The following is a 19151-nucleotide window of genomic DNA, read 5'->3' as shown; positions in this document are numbered from 1 at the left end:
TCACAGCAGGGCAGTGGTCTCCCCGAAGGGCTGAATTGAGGGCACATGGGACGGTGCCGGTCAGGGTCCCTCTTTGGTTGCAAGACCACACTCGTCGATAAGCCCCTGGTCGAGGAGGCTCCGGAAGCCTCTCGGGAGCTGCAGCCGGGCCTGGGAAACGACATGGTGAGCTTCCATGTTCCTTGCCGAGTCAGCCTGCACCGCTTGTGTTCCCTATGCGCGTGATGCTGTCCGACCTTGGAATTGGGTCCCCAACAGGAGAGAGCCTTAGCTAGGGTTAGGGTTCGGTCCAGGGACGATGCCAGGGCCGTAGCGACTCCGGTCTCGTGATCTCCCTCGAGGGCTGAAGTGAGGGCCCATGCCAGAAGGCGGCTCAAATGCAGGATAAGGGAACGAGGCAGGCTAGGTTTCAGTGGAGGTAACGGTTCGGGGAAGGGTTAGGGTTAGGGTTAGGTTCCAAGAGGTTCCAGACGCCGAACTCACAGCAGGGCAGTGTTCTTCCCGAAGGGCTTAGTTGCGGGCACAAAAGACGGTGCCGGTCAGGATCCCTCTTTGGCTGCCAAGGCCACACACGTCGATAAGCCCCTGGTCGAGGAGGCCTCCGGAATCCTCTCAGGAGCTGTAGCCGGGCCTGGGAAACGACATGGTGAGCTTCCAGGTTCCTTGGCAAGTCAGCCTGCCCCGCTTCTGGACCCCAGGCTCGTGATGCTGTCCTACCTTGGAATTGGGTCCCCATGCGGAGAGAGCCTTATCTAAGGTTAGGGTTCAGTCCAGGGACGTCACCAGGTCCGAAGTGACTCCGGTCTGCTGATCTCCTTCGAGGCCTGAAATGAGGGCCCATGCCAGACGGCAGCTCAAATGCAGGAATAGGGATCGAGCCTGGCTTAGGTTTCGGTGGAGGGTCCTTTTTCTGGATAGGGTTAGTGTTAGGGTTAGGTCCCAGGAGGTTCCAGGCGCCGAACCCACAGCCGGGCAGTGGTCTTCCTGAAGGGCTGAGTTGAGGGCACAAGGGACCGTGCCGGTCAGGGACCCTCTTTGGCTGTCAAGGCCACACACGTCGATAAGCCCGTGGTCGAGGAGGCCTCCGGAATCCTCTCTTGAGCTGCAGCCGGGCCTGGGAAACGACATGGTGAGATTCCAAGTTCCATGCCGAGTCAGCTGCACCGCTTCTGGACCCCAGGCGCGTGATGCTGTCCGACCTTGGAATTGGGTCCCCATGAGGAGAGAGCCTTAGCTAGGGTTAGGGTTCAGTCCAGGGACGTCGCCAGGGCCGAAGCGACTCTGGTCTCGTGATCTCCCTCGAGGGCTGAAGTGAGGGCCCATGCCAGGAGGCGGCTCAAATGCAGGATTAGGTGTCGAGGCAGGCTTAGGTTCCCAGGGATGGTCCTGGTTCGTGGTAGGGTTAGGGTTAGGGTTAGGACCCAGGAGGTTCCAGGCGCTGAACTCACAGCAGGGCAGTGGTCTCCCCGAAGGGCTGAGTTGAGGGCACAAGGGACGGTGCCGGTCAGGGTCCCTCTTTGGCTGCCAAGACCACACACGTCGAAAAGCCCCTGGTCGAGGAGGCCTCCGGAATCCTCTCTGGAGCTGCAGCCGGGCCTGGGAAACGACATGGTGAGCTTCTAGGTTCCTTGCCGAGTCAGCCTGCACCGCTTCTGTTCCCTATGCGCGTGATGCTGTCCGACATTGGAATTGGGTCCCCATGAGGAGAGAGCCTTAGCTAGGGTTAGGGTTCGGTCCAGGTACGACGCAAGGGCCGAAGCGACTCCGGTTTTGTGATCTCCTTCGAGGGCTGAAGTGAGGGCCCATATCAGAAGGCGGCTCAAATGCAGGATAAGGGAATGAGGCAGGCTTAGGTTTCGGTGGAGGGTCCTGGTTCGGGGTAGGGTTAGGGTTAGGTCTAGGTCCCAGGAGGTTCCATGCGCCGAACCCACAGCAGGGCAGTGGTCTCCACGAAGGGCTGAGTTGAGGGCACAAGGGACCGTGCCGGTCAGGGTCCCTCTATGGCTGTCAAGGCCACACACGTCGATAAGCCCCTGGTCGAGGAGACCTCCGGAATCCTCTCGGGAGCTGCAGCCGGGCCTGGGAAACGACATGGTGAGATTCCAGGTTCCATGCCGAGTCAGCCTGCACTGCTTCTGGACCCCAGGCGCGTGATGCTGTCCGACCTTGGAATTGGGTCCCCATGAGGAGAGAGCTTTAGCTAGGGTTAGGGTTCGGTCCAGGGACGTCGCCAGGGCCGAAGCGACTCTGGTCTCGTGATCTCCCTCGAGGGCTGAAGTGAGGGCCCATGCCAGGAGGCGGCTCAAATGCAGGATTAGGTGTCGAGGCAGGCTTAGGTTTCGGTGGAGGGTCCTGGTTCGGGGTAGTGTTAGGGTTAGGGTTAGGTTCCAGGCGGTTCCAGGCGCTGAACTCACAGCAGGGCAGTGGTCTCCCCGAAGGGCTGAGTTGAGGGCACAAGGGACGGTGCCGGTCAGGGTCCCTCTTTGGCAGCCAAGACCACACATGGCAATAAGCCCCTGGTCGAGGAGGCCTCCGGAATCCTCTCAGGAGCTGCAGCCGGGCCTGGGAAATGACATGGTGAGCTTCCAGGTTCCTTGGCAAGTCAGCCTGCCCCGCTTCTGGACCCCAGGCTCGTGATGCTGTCCTACCTTGGAATTGGGTCCCCATGCTGAGAGAGCCTTATCTAGGGTTAGGGTTCAGTCCAGGGACGTCACCAGGGCCGAAGTGACTCCGGTCTGCTGATCTCCTTCGAGGCCTGAAATGAGGGCCCATGCCAGACGGCAGCTCAAATGCAGGAATAGGGATCGAGCCTGGCTTAGGTTTCGGTGGAGGGTCCTTTTTCTGGGTAGGGTTAGGGTTAGGGTTAGGTCCCAGGAGGTTCCAGGCGCCGAACCCACAGCCGGGCAGTGGTCTTCCCGAAGGGCTGAGTTGAGGGCACAAGGGACCGTGCCGGTCAGGGACCCTCTTTGGCTGTCAAGGCCACACACGTCGATAAGCCCCTGGTCGAGGAGGCCTCCGGAATCCTCTCTTGAGCTGCAGCCGGGCCTGGGAAACGACATGGTGTGATTCCAAGTTCCATGCCGAGTCAGCCTGCACCGCTTCTGGACCCCAGGCGCGTGATGCTGTCCGACCTTGGAATTGGGTCCCCATGAGGAGAGAGCCTTAGCTAGGGTTAGGGTTCAGTCCAGGGACGTCGCCAGGGCCGAAGCGACTCTGGTCTCGTGATCTCCCTCGAGGGCTGAAGTGAGGGCCCATGCCAGGAGGCGGCTCAAATGCAGGATTAGGGGTCGAGGCAGGCTTAGGTTCCCAGGGATGGTCCTGGTTCGTGGTGGGGTTAGCGTTAGGGTTAGGTCCCAGGAGGTTCCAGGCGCTGAACTCACAGCAGGGCAGTGGTCTCCCCGAAGGGCTGAGTTGAGGGCACACGGGACGGTGCCGGTCAGGGTCCCTCTTTGGCTGCCAAGACCACACACGTCGAAAAGCCCCTGGTCGAGGAAGCCTCCGGAATCCTCTCGGGAGCTGCAGCCGGGCCTGGGAAACGACATGGTGAGATTCCAGGTTCCTTGCCGAGTCAGCCTGCACCGCTTCTGTTCCCTATGCGCGTGATGCTGTCCGACATTGGAATTGGGTCCCCATGAGGAGAGAGCCTTAGCTAGGGTTAGGGTTCGGTCCAGGGACGACGCAAGGGCCGAAGCGACTCCGGTTTTGTGATCTCCTTCGAGGGCTGAAGTGAGGGCCCATATCAGAAGGCGGCTCAAATGCAGGATAAGGGAATGAGGCAGGCTTAGGTTTCGGTGGAGGGTCCTGGTTCGGGGTAGGGTTGGGGTTAGGGTTAGGTCCCAGGAGGTTCCAGGCGCCGAACCCACAGCAGTGCAGTGGTCTCCCCGAAGGGCTGAGTTGAGGGCACAAGGGACCGTGCCGGTCAGGGTCCCTCTTTGGCTGTCAAGCCACACGCGTCGATAAGCCCCTGGTCGAGGAGACCTCCGGAATCCTCTCGGGAGCTGCAGCCGGGCCTGGGAAACGACATGGTGAGATTCCAAGTTCCATGCCGAGTCAGCCTGCACTGCTTCTGGACCCCAGGCGCGTGATGCTGTCCGACCTTGGAATTGGGTCCCCATGAGGAGAGAGCTTTAGCTAGGGTTAGGGTTCGGTCCAGGGACGTCGCCAGGGCCGAAGCGACTCTGGTCTCGTGATCTCCCTCGAGGGCTGAAGTGAGGGCCCATGCCAGGAGGCGGCTCAAATGCAGGATTAGGTGTCGAGGCAGGCTTAGGTTTCGGTGGAGGGTCCTGGTTCGGGGTAGGATTAGGGTTAGGGTTAGGTCCCAGGAGGTTCCAGGCGCTGAACTCACAGCAGGGCAGTGGTCTCCCCGAAGGGCTGAGTTGAGGGCACAAGGGACGGTGCCGGTCAGGGACCCTCTTTGGCTGCCAAGACCACACATGGCAATAAGCCCCTGGTCGAGGAGGCCTCCGGAATCCTCTCAGGAGCTGCAGCCGGGCCTGGGAAACGACATGGTGAGCTTCCAGGTTCCTTGGCAAGTCAGCCTGCCCCGCTTCTGGACCCCAGGCTCGTGATGCTGTCCTACCTTGGAATTGGGTCCCCATGCTGAGAGAGCCTTATCTAGGGTTAGGGTTCAGTCCAGGGACGTCACCAGGGCCGAAGTGACTCCGGTCTGCTGATCTCCTTCGAGGCCTGAAATGAGGGCCCATGCCAGACGGCAGCTCAAATGCAGGAATAGGGATCGAGCCTGGCTTAGGTTTCGGTGGAGGGTCCTTTTTCTGGGTAGGGTTAGGGTTAGGGTTAGGTCCCAGGAGGTTCCAGGCGCCGAACCCACAGCCGGGCAGTGGTCTTCCCGAAGGGCTGAGTTGAGGGCACAAGGGACCGTGCCGGTCAGGGACCCTCTTTGGCTGTCAAGGCCACACACGTCGATAAGCCCCTGGTCGAGGAGGCCTCCGGAATCCTCTCTTGAGCTGCAGCCGGGCCTGGGAAACGACATGGTGAGATTCCAAGTTCCATGCCGAGTCAGCCTGCACCGCTTCTGGACCCCAGGCGCGTGATGCTGTCCGACCTTGGAATTGGGTCCCCATGAGGAGAGAGCCTTAGCTAGGGTTAGGGTTCAGTCCAGGGACGTCGCCAGGGCCGAAGCGACTCTGGTCTCGTGATCTCCCTCGAGGGCTGAAGTGAGGGCCCATGCCAGGAGGCGGCTCAAATGCAGGATTAGGTGTCGAGGCAGGCTTAGGTTCCGGGGGATGGTCCTGGTTCGTGGTAGGGTTAGGGTTAGGGTTAGGTCCCAGGACGTTCCAGGCGCTGAACTCACAGCAGGGCAGTGGTCTCCCCGAAGGGCTGAGTTGAGGGCACAAGGGACGGTGCCGGTCAGGGTCCCTCTTTGGCTGCCAAGACCACACACGTCGAAAAGCCCCTGGTCGAGGAGGCCTCCGGAATCCTCTCGGGAGCTGCAGCCGGGCCTGGGAAACGACATGGTGAGATTCCAGGTTCCTTGCCGAGTCAGCCTGCACCGCTTCTGTTCCCTATGCGCGTGATGCTGTCCGACATTGGAATTGGGTCCCCATGAGGAGAGAGCCTTAGCTAGGGTTAGGGTTCGGTCCAAGGACGACGCAAGGGCCGAAGCGACTCCGGTTTTGTGATCTCCTTCGAGGGCTGAAGTGAGGGCCCATATCAGAAGGCGGCTCAAATGCAGGATAAGGGAATGAGGCAGGCTTAGGTTTCGGTGGAGGGTCCTGGTTCGGGGAAGGGTTAGGGTTAGGGTTAGGTCCCAGGAGGTTCCAGGCGCCGAACCCACAGCAGGGCAGTGGTCTCCCCGAAGGGCTGAGTTGAGGGCACAAGGGACCGTGCCGGTCAGGGTCCCTCTTTGGCTGTCAAGGCCACACGCGTCGATAAGCCCCTGGTCGAGGAGACCTCCGGAATCCTCTCGGGAGCTGCAGCCGGGCCAGGGAAACGACATGGTGAGATTCCAAGTTCCATGCCGAGTCAGCCTGCACCGCCTCTGGACCCCAGGCGCATGATGCTGTCCGACCTTGGAATTGTGTCCCCATGAGCAGAGAGCCTTAGCTATGGTTAGGGTTCGGTCCAGGGACGTCGCCAGGGCTAAAGCGACTCCGGTCTCGTGATCTCCCTCGAGGGCTGAAGTGAGGGCCCATGCCAGGAGGCGGCTCAAATGCAGGATTAGGTGTCGAGGCAGGCTTAGGTTTCGGTGGAGGGTCCTGGTTCGGGGTAGGGTTAGGGTTAGGGTTAGGTCCCAGGAGGTTCCAGGCGCTGAACTCACAGCAGGGCAGTGGTCTCCCCGAAGGGCTGAATTGAGGGCACAAGGGACGGTGCCGGTCAGGGTCCCTCTTTGGTTGCCGAGACCACACTCGTCGATAAGCCCCTGGCCGAGGAGGCTCCGGAAGCCTCTCGGGAGCTGCAGCCGGGCTTGGGAAACGACATGGTGAGCTTCCATGTTCCTTGCCGAGTCAGCCTGCACCGCTTCTGTTCCCTATGCGCGTGATGCTGTCCGACCTTGGAATTGGGTCCCCAACAGGAGAGAGCCTTAGCTAGGGTTAGGGTTCGGTCCAGGGACGATGCCAGGGCCGTAGCGACTCCGGTCTCGTGATCTCCCTCGAGGGCTGAAGTGAGGGCCCATGCCAGAAGGCGGCTCAAATGCAGGATAAGGGAACGAGGCAGGCTAGGTTTCAGTGGAGGTAACGGTTCGGGGAAGGGTTAGGGTTAGGGTTAGGTTCCAAGAGGTTCCAGACGCCGAACTCACAGCAGGGCAGTGTTCTTCCCGAAGGGCTTAGTTGCGGGCACAAAAGACGGTGCCGGTCAGGATCCCTCTTTGGCTGCCAAGGCCACACACGTCGATAAGCCCCTGGTCGAGGAGGCCTCCGGAATCCTCTCAGGAGCTGCAGCCGGGCCTGGGAAACGACTTGGTGAGCTTCCAGGTTCCTTGGCAAGTCAGCCTGCCCCGCTTCTGGACCCCAGGCTCGTGATGCTGTCCTACCTTGGAATTGGGTCCCCATGCGGAGAGAGCCTTATCTAGGGTTAGGGTTCAGTCCAGGGACGTCACCAGGGCCGAAGTGACTCCGGTCTGCTGATCTCCTTCGAGGCCTGAAATGAGGGCCCATGCCAGACGGCAGCTCAAATGCAGGAATAGGGATCGAGCCTGGCTTAGGTTTCGGTGGAGGGTCCTTTTTCTGGATAGGGTTAGTGTTAGGGTTAGGTCCCAGGAGGTTCCAGGCGCCGAACCCACAGCCGGGCAGTGGTCTTCCCGAAGGGCTGAGTTGAGGGCACAAGGGACCGTGCCGGTCAGGGACCCTCTTTGGCTGTCAAGGCCACACACGTCGATAAGCCCGTGGTCGAGGAGGCCTCCGGAATCCTCTCTTGAGCTGCAGCCGGGCCTGGGAAACGACATGGTGAGATTCCAAGTTCCATGCCGAGTCAGCCTGCACCGCTTCTGGACCCCAGGCGCGTGATGCTGTCCGACCTTGGAATTGGGTCCCCATGAGGAGAGAGCCTTAGCTAGGGTTAGGGTTCAGTCCAGGGACGTCGCCAGGGCCGAAGCGACTCTGGTCTCGTGATCTCCCTCGAGGGCTGAAATGAGGGCCCATGCCAGGAGGCGGCTCAAATGCAGGATTAGGTGTCGAGGCAGGCTTAGGTTCCCAGGGATGGTCCTGGTTCGTGGTAGGGTTAGGGTTAGGGTTAGGACCCAGGAGGTTCCAGGCGCTGAACTCACAGCAGGGCAGTGGTCTCCCCGAAGGGCTGAGTTGAGGGCACAAGGGACGGTGCCGGTCAGGGTCCCTCTTTGGCTGCCAAGACCACACACGTCGAAAAGCCCCTGGTCGAGGAGGCCTCCGGAATCCTCTCTGGAGCTGCAGCCGGGCCTGGGAAACGACATGGTGAGCTTCTAGGTTCCTTGCCGAGTCAGCCTGCACCGCTTCTGTTCCCTATGCGCGTGATGCTGTCCGACATTGGAATTGGGTCCCCATGAGGAGAGAGCCTTAGCTAGGGTTAGGGTTCGGTCCAGGGACGACGCAAGGGCCGAAGCGACTCCGGTTTTGTGATCTCCTTCGAGGGCTGAAGTGAGGGCCCATATCAGAAGGCGGCTCAAATGCAGGATAAGGGAATGAGGCAGGCTTAGGTTTCGGTGGAGGGTCCTGGTTCGGGGTAGGGTTAGGGTTAGGGTTAGGTCCCAGGAGGTTCCTGGCGCCGAACCCACAGCAGGGCAGTGGTCTCCCCGAAGGGCTGAGTTGACGGCACAAGGGACCGTGCCGGTCAGGGTCCCTCTTTGGCTGTCAAGGCCACACACGTCGATAAGCCCCTGGTCGAGGAGAACTCCGGAATCCTCTCAGGAGCTGCAGCCGGGCCTGGGAAACGACATGGTGAGATTGCAAGGTCCATGCCGAGTCAGCCTGCACTGCTTCTGGACCCCAGGCGCGTGATGCTGTCCGACCTTGGAATTGGGTCCCCATGAGGAGAGAGCTTTAGCTAGGGTTAGGGTTCGGTCCAGGGACGTCGCCAGGGCCGAAGCGACTCTGGTCTCGTGATCTCCCTCGAGGGCTGAAGTGAGGGCCCATGCCAGGAGGCGGCTCAAATGCAGGATTAGGTGTCGAGGCAGGCTTAGGTTTCGGTGGAGGGTCCTGGTTCGGGGTAGGGTTAGGGTTAGGGTTAGGTCCCAGGAGGTTCCAGGCGCTGAACTCACAGCAGGGCAGTGGTCTCCCAGAAGGGCTGAGTTGAGGGCACAAGGGACGGTGCCGGTCAGGGTCCCTCTTTGGCTGCCAAGACCACACATGGCAATAAGCCCTGGTCGAGGAGGCCTCCGGAATCCTCTCAGGAGCTGCAGCCGGGCCTGGGAAACGACATGGTGAGCTTCCAGGTTCCTTGGCAAGTCAGCCTGCCCCGCTTCTGGACCCCAGGCTCGTGATGCTGTCCTACCTTGGAATTGGGTCCCCATGCTGAGAGAACCTTATCTAGGGTTAGGGTTCAGTCCAGGGACGTCACCATGGCCGAAGTGACTCCGGTCTGTTGATCTCCTTCGAGGCCTGAAATGAGGGCCCATGCCAGACGGCATCTCAAATGCAGGAATAGGGATCGAGCCTGGCTTAGGTTTCGGTGGAGGGTCCTTTTTCTGGGTAGGGTTAGGGTTAGGGTTAGGTCCCAGGAGGTTCCAGGCGCCGAACCCACAGCCGGGCAGTGGTCTTCCCGAAGGGCTGAGTTGAGGGCACAAGGGACCGTGCCGGTCAGGGACCCTCTTTGGCTGTCAAGGCCACACACGTCGATAAGCCCCTGGTCGAGGAGGCCTCCGGAATCCTCTCTTGAGCTGCAGCCGGGCCTGGGAAACGACATGGTGAGATTCCAAGTTCCATGCCGAGTCAGCCTGCACCGCTTCTGGACCCCAGGCTCGTGATGCTGTCCGACCTTGGAATTGGGTCCCCATGAGGAGAGAGCCTTAGCTAGGGTTAGGGTTCAGTACAGGGACGTCGCCAGGGCCGAAGCGACTCTGGTCTCGTGATCTCCCTCGAGGGCTGAAGTGAGGGCCCATGCCAGGAGGCGGCTCAAATGCAGGATTAGGTGTCGAGGCAGGCTTAGGTTCCCAGGGATGGTCCTGGTTCGTGGTAGGGTTAGGGTTAGGGTTAGGTCCCAGGACGTTCCAGGCGCTGAACTCACAGCAGGGCAGTGGTCTCCCGAAGGGCTGAGTTGAGGGCACACGGGACGGTGCCGGTCAGGGTCCCTCTTTGGCTGCCAAGACCACACACGTCGAACAGCCCCTGGTCGAGGAGGCCTCCGGAATCCTCTCGGGAGCTGCAGACGGGCCTGGGAAACGACATGGTGAGCTTCCAGGTTCCTTGCCGAGTCAGCCTGCACTTCTTCTGTTCCCTATGCGCGTGATGCTGTCCGACATTGGAATTGGGTCCCCATGAGGAGAGAGCCTTAGCTAGGGTTAGGGTTCGGTCCAGGGACGTCGCCAGGGCCGAAGCGACTCCGATTTTGTGAACTCCTTCGAGGGCTGAAGTGAGGGCCCATATCAGAAGGCGGCTCAAATGCAGGATAAGGGAATGAGGCAGGCTTAGGTTCCGGTGGAGGGTCCTGGTTCGGGGTAGGGTTAGGGTTAGGGTTAGGTCCCAGGAGGTTCCAGGCGCCGAACCCACAGCAGGGCAGTGGTCTCCCCGAAGGGCTGAGTTGAGGGCACAAGGGACCGTGCCGGTCAGGGTCCCTCTTTGGCTGTCAAGGCCACACACGTCGATAAGCCCCTGGTCGAGGAGACCTCCGGAATCCTCTCGGGAGCTGCAGCCGGGCCTGGGAAACGACATGGTGAGATTCCAAGTTCCATGCCGAGTCAGCCTGCACTGCTTCTGGACCCCAGGCGCGTGATGCTGTCCGACCTTGGAATTGGGTCCCCATGAGGAGAGAGCTTTAGCTAGGGTTAGGGATCGGTCCAGGGACGTCGCCAGGGCCGAAGCGACTCTGGTCTCGTGATCTCCCTCGAGGGCTGAAGTGAGGGCCCATGCCAGGAGGCGGCTCAAATGCAGGATTAGGTGTCGAGGCAGGCTTAGGTTTCGGTGGAGGGTCCTGGTTCGGGGTAGGGTTAGGGTTAGGGTTAGGTCCCAGGAGGTTCCAGGCGCCGAACCCACAGCAGGGCAGTGGTCTCCCCGAAGGGCTGAGTTGAGGGCACAAGGGACGGTGCCGGTCAGGGTCCCTCTTTGGCTGCCAAGACCACACATGGCAATAAGCCCCTGGTCGAGGAGGCCTCCGGAATCCTCTCGTGAGCTGCAGCCGGGCCTGGAAACGACATGGTGAGCTTCCAGGTTTCTGGGCAAGTCAGCCTGCCCCGCTTCTGGACCCCAGGCTCGTGATGCTGTCCTACGTAGGAATTGGGTCCCATGCGGAGAGAGCCTTAACTAGGGTTAGGGTTCGGTCCTGGGACGTCGCCAGGGCCGAAGCGACTCGGGTCTCGTGATCTCCCTCGAGGACTGAAGTGAGGGCCCATTCCAGAAAGCGGCTCAAATGCAGGAAATAGGGATCGAGGCTGGCTTAGGTTTCGGTGGAGGGTCCTGGTACGGGGTAGGGTTAGGGTTAGGATTAGGTCCCAGGAGATTCCAGGCGCTTTTCCCAAAGCAGGGCAGTGGTCTCCCCGAAGGGCTGAGTTGAGGGCACAGGGGACCGTGCCGATCAGGGTCCCTCTTTGGCTGTCAAGGCCACACACGTCGATAAGACCCTGGTCGAGGAGGCCTCCGGAATCCTCTAGGGAGCTGCAGCCGGGCCTGGGAAACGACATGGTGAGATTCCAAGTTCCATGCCGAGTCAGCCTGCACCGCCTCTGGACCCCAGGCTCATGATGCTGTCCGACCTTGGAATTGTGTCCCCATGAGCAGAGAGCCTTAGCTATGGTTAGGGTTCGGTCCAGGGACGTCGCCAGGGCTGAAGCGACTCCGGTCTCGTGATCTCCCTCGAGGGCTGAAGTGAGGGCCCATGCCAGGAGGCGGCTCAAATGCAGGATTAGGTGTCGAGGCAGGCTTAGGTTTCGGTGGAGGGTCCTGGTTCGGGGTAGGGTTAGGGTTAGGGTTAGGTCCCAGGAGGTTCCAGGCGCTGAACTCACAGCAGGGCAGTGGTCTCCCCGAAGGGCTGAATTGAGGGCACATGGGACGGTGCCGGTCAGGGTCCCTCTTTGGTTGCAAGACCACACTCGTCGATAAGCCCCTGGTCGAGGAGGCTCCGGAAGCCTCTCGGGAGCTGCAGCCGGGCCTGGGAAACGACATGGTGAGCTTCCATGTTCCTTGCCGAGTCAGCCTGCACCGCTTGTGTTCCCTATGCGCGTGATGCTGTCCGACCTTGGAATTGGGTCCCCAACAGGAGAGAGCCTTAGCTAGGGTTAGGGTTCGGTCCAGGGACGATGCCAGGGCCGTAGCGACTCCGGTCTCGTGATCTCCCTCGAGGGCTGAAGTGAGGGCCCATGCCAGAAGGCGGCTCAAATGCAGGATAAGGGAACGAGGCAGGCTAGGTTTCAGTGGAGGTAACGGTTCGGGGAAGGGGTTAGGGTTAGGGTTAGGTTCCAAGAGGTTCCAGACGCCGAACTCACAGCAGGGCAGTGTTCTTCCCGAAGGGCTTAGTTGCGGGCACAAAAGACGGTGCCGGTCAGGATCCCTCTTTGGCTGCCAAGGCCACACACGTCGATAAGCCCCTGGTCGAGGAGGCCTCCGGAATCCTCTCAGGAGCTGTAGCCGGGCCTGGGAAACGACATGGTGAGCTTCCAGGTTCCTTGGCAAGTCAGCCTGCCCCGCTTCTGGACCCCAGGCTCGTGATGCTGTCCTACCTTGGAATTGGGTCCCCATGCGGAGAGAGCCTTATCTAAGGTTAGGGTTCAGTCCAGGGACGTCACCAGGTCCGAAGTGACTCCGGTCTGCTGATCTCCTTCGAGGCCTGAAATGAGGGCCCATGCCAGACGGCAGCTCAAATGCAGGAATAGGGATCGAGCCTGGCTTAGGTTTCGGTGGAGGGTCCTTTTTCTGGATAGGGTTAGTGTTAGGGTTAGGTCCCAGGAGGTTCCAGGCGCCGAACCCACAGCCGGGCAGTGGTCTTCCTGAAGGGCTGAGTTGAGGGCACAAGGGACCGTGCCGGTCAGGGACCCTCTTTGGCTGTCAAGGCCACACACGTCGATAAGCCCGTGGTCGAGGAGGCCTCCGGAATCCTCTCTTGAGCTGCAGCCGGGCCTGGGAAACGACATGGTGAGATTCCAAGTTCCATGCCGAGTCAGCTGCACCGCTTCTGGACCCCAGGCGCGTGATGCTGTCCGACCTTGGAATTGGGTCCCCATGAGGAGAGAGCCTTAGCTAGGGTTAGGGTTCAGTCCAGGACGTCGCCAGGGCCGAAGCGACTCTGGTCTCGTGATCTCCCTCGAGGGCTGAAGTGAGGGCCCATGCCAGGAGGCGGCTCAAATGCAGGATTAGGTGTCGAGGCAGGCTTAGGTTCCCAGGGATGGTCCTGGTTCGTGGTAGGGTTAGGGTTAGGGTTAGGACCCAGGAGGTTCCAGGCGCTGAACTCACAGCAGGGCAGTGGTCTCCCCGAAGGGCTGAGTTGAGGGCACAAGGGACGGTGCCGGTCAGGGTCCCTCTTTGGCTGCCAAGACCACACACGTCGAAAAGCCCCTGGTCGAGGAGGCCTCCGGAATCCTCTCGGGAGCTGCAGCCGGGCCTGGGAAACGACATGGTGAGCTTCTAGGTTCCTTGCCGAGTCAGCCTGCACCGCTTCTGTTCCCTATGCGCGTGATGCTGTCCGACATTGGAATTGGGTCCCCATGAGGAGAGAGCCTTAGCTAGGGTTAGGGTTCGGTCCAGGTACGACGCAAGGGCCGAAGCGACTCCGGTTTTGTGATCTCCTTCGAGGGCTGAAGTGAGGCCCATATCAGAAGGCGGCTCAAATGCAGGATAAGGGAATGAGGCAGGCTTAGGTTTCGGTGGAGGGTCCTGGTTCGGGGTAGGGTTAGGGTTAGGTCTAGGTCCCAGGAGGTTCCATGCGCCGAACCCACAGCAGGGCAGTGGTCTCCACGAAGGGCTGAGTTGAGGGCACAAGGGACCGTGCCGGTCAGGGTCCCTCTATGGCTGTCAAGGCCACACACGTCGATAAGCCCCTGGTCGAGGAGACCTCCGGAATCCTCTCGGGAGCTGCAGCCGGGCCTGGGAAACGACATGGTGAGATTCCAGGTTCCATGCCGAGTCAGCCTGCACTGCTTCTGGACCCCAGGCGCGTGATGCTGTCCGACCTTGGAATTGGGTCCCCATGAGGAGAGAGCTTTAGCTAGGGTTAGGGTTCGGTCCAGGGACGTCGCCAGGGCCGAAGCGACTCTGGTCTCGTGATCTCCCTCGAGGGCTGAAGTGAGGGCCCATGCAGGAGGCGGCTCAAATGCAGGATTAGGTGTCGAGGCAGGCTTAGGTTTCGGTGGAGGGTCCTGGTTCGGGGTAGTGTTAGGGTTAGGGTTAGGTTCCAGGCGGTTCCAGGCGCTGAACTCACAGCAGGGCAGTGGTCTCCCCGAAGGGCTGGCTGAGTTGAGGGCACAAGGGACGGTGCCGGTCAGGGTCCCTCTTTGGCAGCCAAGACCACACATGGCAATAAGCCCCTGGTCGAGGAGGCCTCCGGAATCCTCTCAGGAGCTGCAGCCGGGCCTGGGAAATGACATGGTGAGCTTCCAGGTTCCTTGGCAAGTCAGCCTGCCCCGCTTCTGGACCCCAGGCTCGTGATGCTGTCCTACCTTGGAATTGGGTCCCCATGCTGAGAGAGCCTTATCTAGGGTTAGGGTTCAGTCCAGGGACGTCACCAGGGCCGAAGTGACTCCGGTCTGCTGATCTCCTTCGAGGCCTGAAATGAGGGCCCATGCCAGACGGCAGCTCAAATGCAGGAATAGGGATCGAGCCTGGCTTAGGTTTCGGTGGAGGGTCCTTTTTCTGGGTAGGGTTAGGGTTAGGGTTAGGTCCCAGGAGGTTCCAGGCGCCGAACCCACAGCCGGGCAGTGGTCTTCCCGAAGGGCTGAGTTGAGGGCACAAGGGACCGTGCCGGTCAGGGACCCTCTTTGGCTGTCAAGGCCACACACGTCGATAAGCCCTGGTCGAGGAGGCCTCCGGAATCCTCTCTTGAGCTGCAGCCGGGCCTGGGAAACGACATGGTGTGATTCCAAGTTCCATGCCGAGTCAGCCTGCACCGCTTCTGGACCCCAGGCGCGTGATGCTGTCCGACCTTGGAATTGGGTCCCCATGAGGAGAGAGCCTTAGCTAGGGTTAGGGTTCAGTCCAGGGACGTCGCCAGGGCCGAAGCGACTCTGGTCTCGTGATCTCCCTCGAGGGCTGAAGTGAGGGCCCATGCCAGGAGGCGGCTCAAATGCAGGATTAGGGGTCGAGGCAGGCTTAGGTTCCCAGGGATGGTCCTGGTTCGTGGTGGGGTTAGCGTTAGGGTTAGGTCCCAGGAGGTTCCAGGCGCTGAACTCACAGCAGGGCAGTGGTCTCCCCGAAGGGCTGAGTTGAGGGCACACGGGACGGTGCCGGTCAGGGTCCCTCTTTGGCTGCCAAGACCACACACGTCGAAAAGCCCCTGGTCGAGGAAGCCTCCGGAATCCTCTCGGGAGCTGCAGCCGGGCCTGGGAAACGACATGGTGAGATTCCAGGTTCCTTGCCGAGTCAGCCTGCACCGCTTCTGTTCCCTATGCGCGTGATGCTGTCCGACATTGGAATTGGGTCCCCATGAGGAGAGAGCCTTAGCTAGGGTTAGGGTTCGGTCCAGGGACGACGCAAGGGCCGAAGCGACTCCGGTTTTGTGATCTCCTTCGAGGGCTGAAGTGAGGGCCCATATCAGAAGGCGGCTCAAATGCAGGATAAGGGAATGAGGCAGGCTTAGGTTTCGGTGGAGGGTCCTGGTTCGGGGTAGGGTTGGGGTTAGGGTTAGGTCCCAGGAGGTTCCAGGCGCCGAACCCACAGCAGTGCAGTGGTCTCCCCGAAGGGCTGAGTTGAGGGCACAAGGGACCGTGCCGGTCAGGGTCCCTCTTTGGCTGTCAAGCCACACGCGTCGATAAGCCCCTGGTCGAGGAGACCTCCGGAATCCTCTCGGGAGCTGCAGCCGGGCCTGGGAAACGACATGGTGAGATTCCAAGTTCCATGCCGAGTCAGCCTGCACTGCTTCTGGACCCCAGGCGCGTGATGCTGTCCGACCTTGGAATTGGGTCCCCATGAGGAGAGAGCTTTAGCTAGGGTTAGGGTTCGGTCCAGGGACGTCGCCAGGGCCGAAGCGACTCTGGTCTCGTGATCTCCCTCGAGGGCTGAAGTGAGGGCCCATGCCAGGAGGCGGCTCAAATGCAGGATTAGGTGTCGAGGCAGGCTTAGGTTTCGGTGGAGGGTCCTGGTTCGGGGTAGGATTAGGGTTAGGGTTAGGTCCCAGGAGGTTCCAGGCGCTGAACTCACAGCAGGGCAGTGGTCTCCCCGAAGGGCTGAGTTGAGGGCACAAGGGACGGTGCCGGTCAGGGACCCTCTTTGGCTGCCAAGACCACACATGGCAATAAGCCCCTGGTCGAGGAGGCCTCCGGAATCCTCTCAGGAGCTGCAGCCGGGCCTGGGAAACGACATGGTGAGCTTCCAGGTTCCTTGGCAAGTCAGCCTGCCCCGCTTCTGGACCCCAGGCTCGTGATGCTGTCCTACCTTGGAATTGGGTCCCCATGCTGAGAGAGCCTTATCTAGGGTTAGGGTTCAGTCCAGGGACGTCACCAGGGCCGAAGTGACTCCGGTCTGCTGATCTCCTTCGAGGCCTGAAATGAGGGCCCATGCCAGACGGCAGCTCAAATGCAGGAATAGGGATCGAGCCTGGCTTAGGTTTCGGTGGAGGGTCCTTTTTCTGGGTAGGGTTAGGGTTAGGGTTAGGTCCCAGGAGGTTCCAGGCGCCGAACCCACAGCCGGGCAGTGGTCTTCCCGAAGGGCTGAGTTGAGGGCACAAGGGACCGTGCCGGTCAGGGACCCTCTTTGGCTGTCAAGGCCACACACGTCGATAAGCCCCTGGTCGAGGAGGCCTCCGGAATCCTCTCTTGAGCTGCAGCCGGGCCTGGGAAACGACATGGTGAGATTCCAAGTTCCATGCCGAGTCAGCCTGCACCGCTTCTGGACCCCAGGCGCGTGATGCTGTCCGACCTTGGAATTGGGTCCCCATGAGGAGAGAGCCTTAGCTAGGGTTAGGGTTCAGTCCAGGGACGTCGCCAGGGCCGAAGCGACTCTGGTCTCGTGATCTCCCTCGAGGGCTGAAGTGAGGGCCCATGCCAGGAGGCGGCTCAAATGCAGGATTAGGTGTCGAGGCAGGCTTAGGTTCCGGGGGATGGTCCTGGTTCGTGGTAGGGTTAGGGTTAGGGTTAGGTCCCAGGACGTTCCAGGCGCTGAACTCACAGCAGGGCAGTGGTCTCCCCGAAGGGCTGAGTTGAGGGCACAAGGGACGGTGCCGGTCAGGGTCCCTCTTTGGCTGCCAAGACCACACACGTCGAAAAGCCCCTGGTCGAGGAGGCCTCCGGAATCCTCTCGGGAGCTGCAGCCGGGCCTGGGAAACGACATGGTGAGATTCCAGGTTCCTTGCCGAGTCAGCCTGCACCGCTTCTGTTCCCTATGCGCGTGATGCTGTCCGACATTGGAATTGGGTCCCCATGAGGAGAGAGCCTTAGCTAGGGTTAGGGTTCGGTCCAAGGACGACGCAAGGGCCGAAGCGACTCCGGTTTTGTGATCTCCTTCGAGGGCTGAAGTGAGGGCCCATATCAGAAGGCGGCTCAAATGCAGGATAAGGGAATGAGGCAGGCTTAGGTTTCGGTGGAGGGTCCTGGTTCGGGGAAGGGTTAGGGTTAGGGTTAGGTCCCAGGAGGTTCCAGGCGCCGAACCCACAGCAGGGCAGTGGTCTCCCCGAAGGGCTGAGTTGAGGGCACAAGGGACCGTGCCGGTCAGGGTCCCTCTTTGGCTGTCAAGGCCACACGCGTCGATAAGCCCCTGGTCGAGGAGACCTCCGGAATCCTCTCGGGAGCTGCAGCCGGGCCAGGGAAACGACATGGTGAGATTCCAAGTTCCATGCCGAGTCAGCCTGCACTGCTTCTGGACCCCAGGCGTGTGATGCTGTCCGACCTTGGAATTGGGTCCCCATGAGGAGAGAGCTTTAGCTAGGGTTAGGGTTCGGTCCAGGGACGTCGCCAGGGCCGAAGCGACTCTGGTCTCGTGATCTCCCTCGAGGGCTGAAGTGAGGGCCCATGCCAGGAGGCGGCTCAAATGCAGGATTAGGTGTCGAGGCAGGCTTAGGTTTCGGTGGAGGGTCCTGGTTCGGGGTAGGATTAGGGTTAGGGTTAGGTCCCAGGAGGTTCCAGGCGCTGAACTCACAGCAGGGCCGTGGTCTCCCCGAAGGGCTGAGTTGAGGGCACAAGGGACGGTGCCGGTCAGGGTCCCTCTTTGGCTGCCAAGACCACACATGGCAATAAGCCCCTGGTCGAGGAGGCCTCCGGAATCCTCTCAGGAGCTGCAGCCGGGCCTGGGAAACGACATGGTGAGCTTCCAGGTTCCTTGGCAAGTCAGCCTGCCCCGCTTCTGGACCCCAGGCTCGTGATGCTGTCCTACCTTGGAATTGGGTCCCCATGCTGAGAGAGCCTTATCTAGGGTTAGGGTTCAGTCCAGGGACGTCACCAGGGCCGAAGTGACTCCGGTCTGCTGATCTCCTTCGAGGCCTGAAATGAGGGCCCATGCCAGACGGCAGCTCAAATGCAGGAATAGGGATCGAGCCTGGCTTAGGTTTCGGTGGAGGGTCCTTTTTCTGGGTAGGGTTAGGGTTAGGGTTAGGTCCCAGGAGGTTCCAGGCGCCGAACCCACAGCCGGGCAGTGGTCTTCCCGAAGGGCTGAGTTGAGGGCACAAGGGACCGTGCCGGTCAGGGACCCTCTTTGGCTGTCAAGGCCACACACGTCGATAAGCCCCTGGTCGAGGAGGCCTCCGGAATCCTCTCTTGAGCTGCAGCCGGGCCTGGGAAACGACATGGTGAGATTCCAAGTTCCATGCCGAGTCAGCCTGCACCGCTTCTGGACCCCAGGTGCGTGATGCTGTCCGAACTTGGAATTGGGTCCCCATGAGGAGAGAGCCTTAGCTAGGGTTAGGGTTCAGTCCAGGGACGTCGCCAGGGCCGAAGCGACTCTGGTCTCGTGATCTCCCTCGAGGGCTGAAGTGAGGGCCCATGCCAGGAGGCGGCTCAAATGCAGGATTAGGTGTCGAGGCAGGCTTAGGTTCCGGGGGATGGTCCTGGTTCGTGGTAGGGTTAGGGTTAGGGTTAGGTCCCAGGACGTTCCAGGCGCTGAACTCACAGCAGGGCAGTGGTCTCCCCGAAGGGCTGAGTTGAGGGCACAAGGGACGGTGCCGGTCAGGGTCCCTCTTTGGCTGCCAAGACCACACACGTCGAAAAGCCCCTGGTCGAGGAGGCCTCCGGAATCCTCTCGGGAGCTGCAGCCGGGCCTGGGAAACGACATGGTGAGCTTCCAGGTTCCTTGCCGAGTCAGCCTGCACCGCTTCTGTTCCCTATGCGCGTGATGCTGTCCGACATTGGAATTGGGTCCCCATGAGGAGAGAGCCTTAGCTAGGGTTAGGGTTCGGTCCAGGGACGACGCAAGGGCCGAAGCGACTCCGGTTTTGTG

The sequence above is a fragment of the Prionailurus viverrinus genome, unplaced genomic scaffold (assembly GCF_022837055.1).
Source record: "Prionailurus viverrinus isolate Anna unplaced genomic scaffold, UM_Priviv_1.0 scaffold_56, whole genome shotgun sequence".
In the NCBI taxonomy this organism is placed as follows: Eukaryota; Metazoa; Chordata; class Mammalia; order Carnivora; family Felidae; genus Prionailurus; species Prionailurus viverrinus.
The sequence above is the reverse complement of the archived record's forward strand: the minus strand, read 5'-3'. Positions refer to the sequence as shown.